This window comes from Crinia signifera, chromosome 7 (assembly GCF_055691185.1).
Source record: "Crinia signifera chromosome 7, ASM5569118v1, whole genome shotgun sequence".
Classification (NCBI taxonomy): Eukaryota; Metazoa; Chordata; class Amphibia; order Anura; family Myobatrachidae; genus Crinia; species Crinia signifera.
In genome coordinates, this window is record NC_139223.1 from 187928036 (window position 1) to 187940306 (window position 12271).

The 12271-nt window shown below is 46.7% G+C and overlaps 1 protein-coding gene across 1 annotated transcript in view; it reads left to right on the top strand.

Annotated features, from left to right (window-relative positions):
• Positions 1-309: 309 nt before the first annotated feature.
• SESTD1 (SEC14 and spectrin domain containing 1) overlaps positions 310-12271 on the top strand; it is a 126264-nt gene continuing 114302 nt past the window's right edge. Inside the window, exon 1 of the mRNA XM_083154707.1 lies at positions 310-458. The gene's annotated coding sequence lies outside the window, so the exon portion shown is untranslated. The remainder of the gene's footprint in view (positions 459-12271) is intronic.

Genomic DNA, 12271 nt, shown 5'->3' on the forward strand with positions numbered 1-12271 from the left:
CACAAACATCATCCACTCTTATTACATAAACTCTGATTATTTCCCAGAATCGCTGTTTCCAGCAGCAGCCCTTGGTAGAAATATGGTCACATTTTCCAGTGCACTGTCACACACACACTACATAATATACAGCAATATGATGTGTGTAACTGTGTATGGGGCACGCCCCTCATTCCCTAATTCCCTCCCGACCGCATCACTTTCATTGTTTCCACGTCTGCGGTCGCCAAGGAGGAATCGTCCCAGTCTCCCAGAGGGGCGGGGACAGACGTGGGGAGAAGTGGCCACGTGGATGCAGCGCAGCCAATCAGGTCACTAGCATCCGCCTCGCTCCCTTTGATGCCTTACCTCCCGTGGGCGTGGCTCCGGGGGAGAGTGGGCCGGAATGTAGTGGGGAGGGGACGCAACAGGAAGTGTGGAGCGTAGCCGGAGCCGCCGTGGTCGCTGCATCAGCTCATGTAAATATATACTGATGGGGACGGTGTGAGTGCTGGCTGGGGGGGTTATCGGGCCGGTGCTGGGGGCGAGGGAGGATGAGGAGGGCTGGGTGTAGGGAGCGCTGCCTGTGATTTTCCTGCATGTCAGCGCCGTGTGTGTGTGCTGGTGTGCTGGCTGCATGGTGGCATCACGTAGTGACAATGAGCAGTGTGAGGGTTGTTATGGATATACTGGCTGGGATGCAGAATGGGACCTGCTACCTCCTCCCAGTGCTGTCCCCACTGTGTCCTCTCCTGTGCACTGGGATTGGGATTACTCCCAGTCAGCATGCAGTCATTCTGTTCCTCATTGCTTTGCATTAAGTTTGCTGGACCTGTATTAGATTGAGGGTAATCTGTGCATGGTTATGGTGGAGGTGTGTGTATGTGGTTTTCGGTTGTGGCATGAGTCAACAGTCAGTACAGGTGTTGACACCAAATGTTGACATGGTCAAGGTCAACATAGGCAGAATGTTGACATGGCGGTAGTTTACACATCAGTGTAATCAGTGTTTCTTGGAGGTAGATTTCATCACACGGACCCCATATTTGTGTATGCCGTCCCCTCGCATGGCTGGATTAGTTTATCCATGCTTTTGGCCAAGGTGCATGGTCACACTACTGCTGCGCTCGGTACACGTTACCATTCCCAACAATCAGAGTGCAGATGGGTGGTAAAGTATGAAAAAGTTCCCAAAAATAAATCTCATGTTGACCCTTCTATGTGTCAACCATTGCCTCATTGGCCTTTTGTCTATGTCGACTGGTTGACCTATGGACCAGATACCATGCTCTTATAATTTAAAAGGTTATTTGTGATGCTTGGTAAGAATTCAATTCTACGTGATGTTCCGCGTGCCTCTAGCATTGCAAGTATTCCGTGAAGCGGAACTTGAGATGTTGGCAGCACCGTATATTGGCAATAAGTGTGCAGTTGGGCATTCAAACATGTTGCTTTGAATGGAGTTCACCCATACATCTATTGGTGGTGTGCTGCAGAGCAGTGGTTATCCATTATATGTAATATCTCCCTCCCCCCTTTTCATCCCTGCTTGATGCTGCACTATAATCCACAAAAAATTCCTAGTGTGCGCAAGCACACATGGCCAATAAAGTTGATTCTATTCTATTCTCCTCCATGGTACCGACTGGCAGCCCATCTGCTTTATTTGTACCCTTAACATTTGCAAAGCAATGCATCAGTAATGGATGTTGTTGCTAATAGAATGTATAGATCAGGCATGGGCCTCCAGATGTTGTGAACTACACATCCCAGCATGCCTCGCCATTGTTTTAGCATTCCTTAATAACAAAAAAACTGTGGCAAGGCATGATGGGACTTGTAGTTTCACAACAGCTGGAGGGCCATAGTTTGGCCATGCCTGGTCTAGGTGATAATGCTGTGTTTAACTTTAACATAAATATGTTTAATCAAGATTTATTAAAAAGTACAAATATAGATAAAATGAATCGCACTGGTATATTTCTCAGTTATATATTTTAAAGTCCCATTAAAACGATAGCCCTCGTTGGTTTTTTCCTGTATACAGGGATAGTATTTTACCATGGTACCCGTGATACCTGGGGGTTGTGATTTCAGGACACTGCTTTCCTTATCACCTGGATGTCCCTTCCTGTCATGGGAATGGGTCATAAGGTCGACGGTCAAAAGGTTTTTCATGTTTTTTCATCCCGAATTTCGACGTAAATTCGACATGGACATCGTATTAGTGCACCGCGTCCCCTCGCTTGGCGCGCTGCGCTTGCCATGCTTCAGGCACGGTGAGTGCTATCATATTCTCTCTCCACGCCCTAGTGCACGCATGTCAAAACTGTGGCCCTCCAGCTGTTGTGAAACTACACATCCCAGCATGCCTTGCCATAGTTTTAATATTCCCTAGTAACAAAACTGTGGCAAGGCATGATGGGACTTGTAGTTTCACAACAGCTGGAGAGCCATAGTTTGGACTTGCCTGCGGGCCTAGTGGATGTAAGGTATGAAATGCCGCCTGTTTGGGAAATTTAAAAAAAAACCACGTCTACCTTTTGACTGTCGACCTAATTCTTGTCGACCTTCCGGCCCATGTTGACCTTTAGTGGTCGACCTTCGTAGTGTTGACTTAGCGACCGTATCCCCCCGTCATTACAGGACATTTTATAAAGTACGTATGAATGTCACAGCAAGTACACCTAAAGCAGGGATGGAGAACCTTTCGGCCCTCCAGCTGTTGCTGAACGACACATCCCAGCATGCCCTGCAACAGTTTTAGAATGGCCAAATAGCTTACTGTAGCAGGGCATGCTGGGATGTGTAGTTCAACAACAGCTGGAGGGCCAAAGGTTTCCCATCACTGCCCTTAGGGCTAGTAGTTTCCCAGGATGAGAACCTGCTCATAGACTATTGTAATGGATTGGAAACGTACTGTATGGACTTATTTCCATTATGTGAGTGTATTTGGAAAGATGACCTAGCAGGATACAGTTATTGATGTGATTTCCCACTCACCTGCCCTCTTTGGCACAGAGTACTGTAGTTAACCCTGGCATTACCATTTTATAGTAGGACATTTCCTTGGTGATACTGGGGTCGCCTTCTTGTCCTGATGTGATGATAACGCTCAGCTTTGTTATACTATTATACAGTTCATCAACCTCTCTATTTGAGCCAGTATATGTATTTACACCACTACATCCAGTACTAAGGTGTTGGTTGTTATCCTTGCCTTGAAACTATTTTGACCCAGAACAAACACCATGATGTCTTAAGGCCCCCATAAATCCAGAGCCCCCGATTCCCTGACCAGCCGATACTGTTATCCATCAGGGGATTGGGAAATTAAGCATGTCAAAAATCCGCAATTCCCCAGGATGCTGGTATTCTTTAACACATTCAATATTCCCAATCCCCTGACCTGGCCTTCGGCCCTTTGCCCCAATACATCTTTGATGTTGGGACCTTTAAGCAATCTCTCCCATAGTTATTTATTAAATTGGCATTTTCTGCTTTTTCAGGATATGATTTGCCTAGTCTGACATTAATAAACGCTCTATAGTATCTAGCTTCCTAGCATCCCATTCTGGTATTGGGTTGGGATCATTTGGTCTATTGCATTATGGTAGAAAGTCATTAGGTCGAATCCATTAGGTCGACATGCTAAAAGGTCGACATGATTCTAGGTCGACATGGGAAAAGGTCGACATGATTCTAGGTCGAAAGGTCATTAGTTCGACAGGTCATTAGTTCGACAAGGTCATTAGTTCGACATTGTCAATGTCGACATTCACAAGGTCGACATGGGGTTTTTCACTGTTTTTTTACCTGAATGTCAACACAGTCGACATGGACACAGTTTAAAGTGCACTGCATCCCCTCGCATCGCTCGCTGCGCTCGCTATGCGTCGGGCACGGTGCCTCGCTACGCTCGGCACACTATTTTATTCTCCCACCACGCCCTAGTGGATGGTAGGGCATGAAATACCGCCTGTCGGCACATGTTGGCTCAAAAAACAGTGAAAAACTCCATGTCGACCTTGTGAATGTCGACATAGACAATGTCGAACTAATGACCTTGTCGAACTAATGACCTGTCGAACTAATGACCTTTCGAACTAGAATCATGTCGACCTTTTCCCATGTCGACCTAGAGTCATGTCGACCTTTTAGCATGTCGACCTAATGGATTCGACCTAATGACTTTCTACCATAATGCAGTAGACCAAATGACCGCATCCCCTGGTATTAGGGTAATGTAGTGTTCATTCTAGCACCGGCCAACTTTGAAAACCCATGCAGTTCCTCTTCCCTGCCTGGGGTGTCGCTGTCTGCTGTAGTGCTTCTAGCACAGTGTGGTCTGTATATCAGCACTGATATGCAAACCAGACCTGTGCTAGAAACACCACAGCAGACAGCGACACCCCAGGCAGGGAAGAGGAACTGCATTGGTTTTCAAAGTTGGCGGGTGCTAGAATGAACACTAGTAATGGATCAGCAATTTATTGATCAACTTCATATGTTCGATAGGTTCAGAAAGTCAATATGATTATGGTCGACAAACGCATGGGTGTCAACATGTTTTTGGGGTTTTCACATGTTTTTCTAACATTCGGTGGATTTACTATCGCTTGGACATCTGCTGGGAATAGAAGTAACCTGCAACTTGGGTTGAACTTTATCACGTTGACACTGATGCATGTCAATCATAACATTGTCAATCTACTGATCAGCACTCTCTGATTATAGGGGGTTATTCTGGTTCACTCGCAAAGGCACAGTCACTCTCTAATGGACAGAACCATATGCACTGCAGGTGGGGCTGATGTAACATGTGCAGAGAGATTTAGATTTGGGTGTTTTGTTTTCTGTGCAGGGTAAATACTGGCTGCTTTATTTTTACACTGCGGTATAGATATCAGTTTGAAGTACAAACCCACCCAAATCTAACCCCCTTAATCCTAAAACCTATTAAAGGGAGAAGCATCAATGTGGTCAAGTTTCCCACAGCAACCAATCTGTCATTTATTAAGTGCATTCTAAAAATGGCAGGTCAAAGCTAATGGAAACTACTACTCCATCTGCCCTCTTTAGAAGGTTTGATACATCTTCCCCATAGAAACTTGTGGCTTGATGCAGTTGGATACCCACGTGCCCTGCTTACATCCTAAATGCATGGCTACATGTGAGTTTGGCCTATTACAGACGAAGAGGCATAACTGTGCGTTAAGTGGGGTGGTGTTGGAAATGTGTACAGTTGTGAATCATCCATACACTCATCCTTGGATGTCAAAATAGCAGCTCGACATTAGCCCATGGTGACATTGGTTGTCATTGTACCTGCAAACATGATTCTAAAGGAGTGCTAAACATAAAGTGACAGTTACCTTTAAATAGTTGATATTCTTCCAGACATATAGGTGCATTTATGCCATTGTCTTCGGATGACAGCGTCTGATATAATGTCTGATGTTTCCCCCATTGAGTAGCCTTGACTCTGGGTCTGACACTTGTAACCTCACATACTCACTGGAGTAAATTCAATGATTTTTGCGAGCTGTGACAGGGAGTAGTACTGCCTGCTCGCTGTCACAGCTCGCAGGGTCCGTATTCAACTGACCCCCTGCACGCGCCGTTTCCCCCTCGCTAGGTTTTTTGGAGCGAGGGGGAAATGGCGTGTGCGGTTGCTAAAACAGCGAGGCTCGTGGCTAAATGCAGCGGCCTCCCTGCATTAGCCACGAGCCTCGCTGTTTGGGGGAATCCTTGCCGTCCTCTGACAGCAAGGATTTCCCCGGTGCGTTGAATAGTGTGAGCGGCTGGCGTGTGGGTTAAACGGCGAGGATCATTTGTTTTCGGCGATTCCTGCCATTTAACCCCCTCACCGGTCGCATTGAATACGGACCATTATCTGAGCCCTGGCAGTACTGCAGGGAAGGACTCGCAAGTTAACCGTAACCATTGTCAGTGTAGCGCTTACTGCAAATCGGGTTGTCAACTTTTTATATTGGGACTTGAAAGCTCCACCTGCCCAACTTTTATGTCCAGGGTATCCTGCTTCTCACTTGGTAACAACATGGCTGTAGTGATCATTCTAGCACCCTGCATTTAAAAAAAAAAAAAAAAAAATGCATTTCCTGGGGTGTTGCAGTCTGTTTTACAGTGTGGTCTATATTTCAGCACTGATATGCAGACTAGGCCAGACCTGTACTACAAGCACCACAGCAGAGAGAACAAGACACACCAGGCAGGGCGAGGAACTGCACAGGTTTTGAAAGATGCAGGGTTCTAGAATGAGCACTACAGCAGGATCGCATGCGGTCCTTTCACTGACGATGCTTCACATGCGATCGCAGCCAGGCCTGCTCTGCCCAGATGCCATCCAGCAGATTACTTCTGCAGCCAGTGCTAATCTCAGGCTCTATTATTATCATTTATTTCTATGTCGCAACACAGGTTCAAAATACAAACCAAACTTAACAAGGGACATTAGTGAAATGCTTGGATGAACAGGAAAGTCTTGAGTCTATTTTTATTTAGAGTTGGAGCCACAGCACTGAAAGCTCGACCCCAGATGAATTCCCGGTAATTCAGGGTACTGTTAGTATATAGGGGCAAGACACTGAAATAATCATTAGGGTGGTTAGATGCCATTGATAGTGTAATGGGGCCTACACATGTAGCGATTTTGTGTCATTTTCTAAGCGATCTGACTTAATCTGACTAGATCGCTTAGGAAATTCCCCTACATTGCTCCTTGTGTAGCGGCTATAGCAATGCATGGCCGGCACGGCGCTATCACCAGGCAATGTAGATCATGCATGCAGGATAAATCTAGTCAGATCGCCAGTGTTCTCACCATCGCTGTGTGCTGAGCAATCTTGCTTAGTGTTCATCCTAGCAGCCGCCATCTTTGAAAACCCATGCAGTTCCTCCTCCCTGCCTGGGGTGTCGCTATCTGCTGTGGTGTTTCTAGCTCAGGTCTGGTTTGCATATCAGTGCTGATGTATAGACAACACTGTGCTAGAAGCACTACAGTAGACAGCTACACCCCTGGCAGGGAAGAGGAACTGCATGGGTTTTCAAATATGGCGGGTGCTAGGATGAACACTATAGAAGTGAGCATGTATCAGAAGGTTAGAAGGAGAGATGGCTGGTTTTGATGAAGTGGGTCTTGAGAGTCCATTTTGTATATAGTCTGAAAGGAAGGGGTGGAGAGATCCAGAGATGGGGAACGGCAGAGCCAAAATCTTCAATGGGCAGCATTGATGACCTATTGTTGTGGACTACTATGTAAATGACTCCCAAATGTTAGCTACTAACATTTATGCTGCTTTCTCATCGCAAAAACTTTAAAACGGTTCAGTCCCAGCGCAAACTTTCATTTTGGGATGTTCACATCCCCACAGCGAACCAACAATAATGCTGATTCGCTGATGTCATCCGGGGGTGGGAGTGGAGGCAGCGCTTAGAGCTGGTGCTGCTCCAAGCGCTGCCTCCTCCACAGTGTGAATGGGAAACGGGTCACTCGACCCGTTTAACGCGTTCACAACGCCAAGCAACATGGCAACGAACCGGTAAGAACTCTGCTTTTTTACCGGTTCGTATTGCAGTGTTGCTACCATTTAAGGGACACGGTAACCCCTTTTGAACTAATAACCAGGTCAAAAAAGGCTTGTACTCTGTAATTAGTTGCGCTGTGAAAGGGGTATAAGTAACCCAGGCCTTTTTAATATTTCAAATGGGTATGGTGAATGGAGGTTTTTTTTTTTTTTTCACAAATCTTTATTTCATTTAAGATCTCATTATCTCAAAGAGCGAATCAAGTAATTGGACTGTTTTTCGCATTATGGGAGCAAATGACTGCGGTTCATTATAGTTTGCTCCCACACACTACCAGATTATCATTCCAACTACGTATCGCCTTAGTGTATCCAGACCGTCTTCACCTGCCAAATTATTTTGCTTCCATAGAAGGTGTTAAGTGGATGTCAAAGTACCAGAAGAGGCCATTCATAGGCTGAGGTCTGTCATTTACGGTGATTTACGGTTTGCCTGAAGTGTAACTAGTTAAATAGAGGGTCTGCACTTACACTGGACTCGGAGCATACTGCGTCTGTCTGCTAAGATTGTGCGGAAGCTAATTTCTTGTGCCTCTAATTGGAAGAGCACCGCAGCCGTCGCAGCATCTCCCCAAGCAGTGCGCCGTGTCTGGGTGAATGACAAATGATTCTCTTTTCATACGCCGGCACTCGGAAGCGTGCCTGTGGCCACATGTGAAGCATCTGCATTAGAAAGCGCTGCTCCAGCCTTTGTTTTTATGCCCTTTTCAATGCGCACAATGTTTCCTGTTCTTAAGGCTTTTTTAATTGTGTCTGATTGAAAAAAAAATGGCCCCATTTCAGTCTATTGTTAATATTCCTGCTTGTGTCTATTTATAACGCGCCAACACATTATACAGGGCAGCACAATAGGAAGCCAAAGGGCGTAAATGATACACATAGACTTCCAATTCACAGCCCCAATGAGGTGTAACGTGAGAGCTACAACATAAGACGCAATCATAGGATGGTTAAAGGGAGGATTCATTTTTTGGGTGGAGATTCAGCAATACCTTATTCTTCAGCCACAGAGGAGACTCCCATGTTGTCTCTGCGTTCCCTAATGAATGCGGCTTTTAGGGTAAAATCAATTGTCATTCCATGATGTACTCCCGGCCTTCCCATAGTGCAACTGGGCTCAAATATTGCTCTTCTTTTTTTTTTTTCCATTTAAATAAATCAAGTAGAATTTCTGTGGTAACAATGATTATCAATCAATTTACCTGGTTTTAGGTAATTGCTATGTAGGTCCTTCCTTTTGAGCGCTCGATCAAAGGAACCTGGTATTGGCCAGGGGAGGGCGTCAGTTTGGGTGTAATGGTTGCTGGGATATGGAAACACCCAGTGTGGGAGCTTGTTGTGGGCCTAATTCAGCCACCATCTGACTGGGACGAATTCTACCCCGTTTTTCGATGGTGGGGGTGCGGCAAATGTGCGTAGGAGAACGTTCACACGGGGAGAAGAGGGAAGGGAGTGGACAGGGGCCGGCAACTGGGGAACACACAGCGTTTTTTGAGTATCCTCATGAAAATGCTGGGAGTTCCCGTGGTTACGCAGGCGGGTTGATGCCTGCTCGGGTGGGCGGCTGACGTCACATGACTTCAGCGCCCGCCCACTTTTCGGCCTTCTCCGATGGAAAAATAAGTATATGCGGCCTAGTGAACAGGTCTGAATCAGGCCCTTCTGGGTAAATATGGTGAAACTACTTGCCAGCCCATCTAATTGACTGAGGGGTATGTGCGCTCAAATAGAGCTCTGTGGGCGCCATCTAGTGGCTGCAAGGCACACCATCGAGGTGAGGAGCAGTGTTGTGCTTGTATTATATAGAATTATGTGACTGTTGTTCTATGCGCTGGTAACTGAATAATACAATAGATGCTTAATGTAATTGGGAGAGATTGAGGCCTATGCAAAGGGATTGTGAAAGGTCTATCCCAGCATGGCTGAGCAGATTGCTAATTGACACCCATCATCCATAGTGTGCCACAGGGGCCCATACATCAGTCAGTTATTGGGACAATTCACCGTTCTGCTGATGCCTGCGTTGGGGGATTTTGAAAACCCAACATGTTGGAAGGAGAGGGTAGGGACTGCTTGCAGCATTGCAGCAATCATGGCTGACGGAACACGTGGTAAGAGCCCTGAGTTCATGTGTAGCTCCAGGTTCACTGTTTGATTCAGCCAGTGAGTGGTTATTTCAGCTTCTGACATTCTGTAATACTCATTGGCAGTGCTTGTAATTTGCCCACGCCTCCGCTTCCCCTTTGATCCTCAGCAGCTCCATCGCTTCCTCATCACTTCAATGGGCCATGGCAATTAACCCTCACACTGCTGAGCTTCTAAAATGCTGCTCTCTTGATGTGTGCAAAGTGCTGCCTGTGTGTCCAGGTGCACTGACTGCTGGCATCGTCAAGGGAGACACAGGAACAGCCAATCAGCACCTTTTGTGGAATACACAGGTGGGACCCTTTCGCATTGCACATCAACCTAGGTCTAACCCCCGGGTTATTTTGGGAATGTGAAAGGGGTGTTACCAGTGCTTGAGCACTGATGTTTATATAAAATACCTAAGGTACAGATTATACCCCTTTTACACTCAAATCCCGGTTCCGACTCGGCATTTGGAACACGGAATCAAAGCCAGGTCGAATCCAGGATTTGCACCGTTTACACTGCGGTGCCTACCCGCAGTGTAAACGAGGGCTGTGCTTGGAGATTACATCATCTCCAAGCACCGGGACTGCCGATCATGCCACCAGGACCTCCGATCTTCGCACTGGGTCCAAGGTAAGGTGCTGGGCTACACCCAGCCCCCGTGCACCCCCTCAGCCCCCATCCGCGAGGTGAATGGATGCTGCACACAGGCATCAATTCGCCTCCTCCCCGCCTCCACTGCTGTCTGCACAGTACAGCAGGGGAGGCTGTGTGCACCCCCCGCCCATCCTCCATGTTGACCGCGGGACGCTGCGGTCTGGAGGTTGGGCTTCCCCCATTGCTGTAAACGGGAGCCGGGTCGAATGGCCCGGTGTACCCGTTTACACTGCCCTCCACCCAGGTCCTGCCCGTGTTCCACCCTGGTTGAGACCTGGGTAGTAGTCCCATGTAAAGGGACCCGGGTCCACAAGGGAAAAACCTGGGCTTTTGCGGTGTGTAAAAGGGGAAGAAGTCACCTGTTCTCAAGTATGACTATTCTTAACCCCTGGGCTGTTCGTGTGCCCTAAGGACCATGGTTGAGAGCCCATAATGTACGGCAAATAGACAAAAGCCAGGTCTGATATGAGTGACTTGCGTCATGCATCGGGTATACGGCCATTAAGGTGACCCATATTATGTCGACATGCGTTGGGTTGACAACTGAAGGTTGACATGGCTTAGGTCAACACATGAAATAGGTCGACAGGTTTGCCTTACCATCCATTAGGGCGTTGAACGTGTCCATATCGACTGTGTCAACATCTGGGACCAAAAAAAACCCTTTGACTTTTAACCTTGCCACTGTTGACCTAATGCTCGCGTCATCTTGGTTCAGGCCGTGACTGTATAACATCACAGAGCAGTTGCTGATGGGCGGGTTTGAATGTGCAATATTCCAGCTGCTGACGGTTTCCCCATGGTAACGAGATTGCTTTTGGAGCGCTGCCTGGTCACACAATGGAAGAGTGAGCCGGCCGCAGAGCAGTTACTGCTGAACTTCTATTAGGGATTCTGTTTGCAGAAATGTAGATGTGTTCCTCTATCTAGGACAAGTAACCTCTGAAAGGGACATTGTGTCTCTATATAAGCCACTTCTGTAGTAAGCCATCCATCCTATTTTCACTTAATGGCTTTTCCTCAATCCCATGCATGGCAAACCCACGTAGAACATGGAAGTTCTATTTTACAGACATTTGGCCATCTGATCTGTAGTGTTCATTCTAGCAACCAGTTATACCCCTGTCACATTGCTAACACGGGTCGATCTCGGGTCCGACGCTTTCAAATGAAATCAAATCGTGTGAAAAGTGCCATTTGACTTCCCTCCGATTCGATGCGCGGTCTCATGCTCATCTGATCTGTTCTGGAGATTGTCATGGCTGCCACAATGAATTGTCGTTTCCCACAGATATGTTTCTGGCATCGCATAAGTTACATTGTATGCAAAGGAACCGCAAACGATGTGTTGTATGCCACATCCAGCCGGCGGCGGTTCCCCGACGGGCATTTGCCAAGAAATTGCATGCGATACTTCTGGCGTAGTGTTTGGATACCTTAAGACTTGTTTTGTATTTGCTGCCACCTACACGTCACCATAAAGATCATGCTGGAAGACCAAGTAATGGTTTAACCATTGAGCAATATTATCCGTGAACAGTTTTATTTTATTCTCTGTTACATCAGATGTGGCTTTAGTGAACTGCGGTCTCAGAATATGCACTGAATTCCCGATACGGTACAGCTGTGTTTATACTAATAATCCGTGCAGCCTGCAGTGTGAGGCCCATGCAAATAAAGGTGACAGGTTCAAGCATTCTAAATGGGTGTAGTACATGTTGACAATCATCATTGATTGGCACACTTGTGAACTATGCCCTATGTGAGGCGAGCATAGCCGAATATGATCCCAGTGCTATTGGGACAGTATTGCTGCAGATTTCCTTCAGATACTTAGTATAACAGCATAAAGAAACATTGAACTGTAGTCTATGTTGTGTATATATTTGGCATAA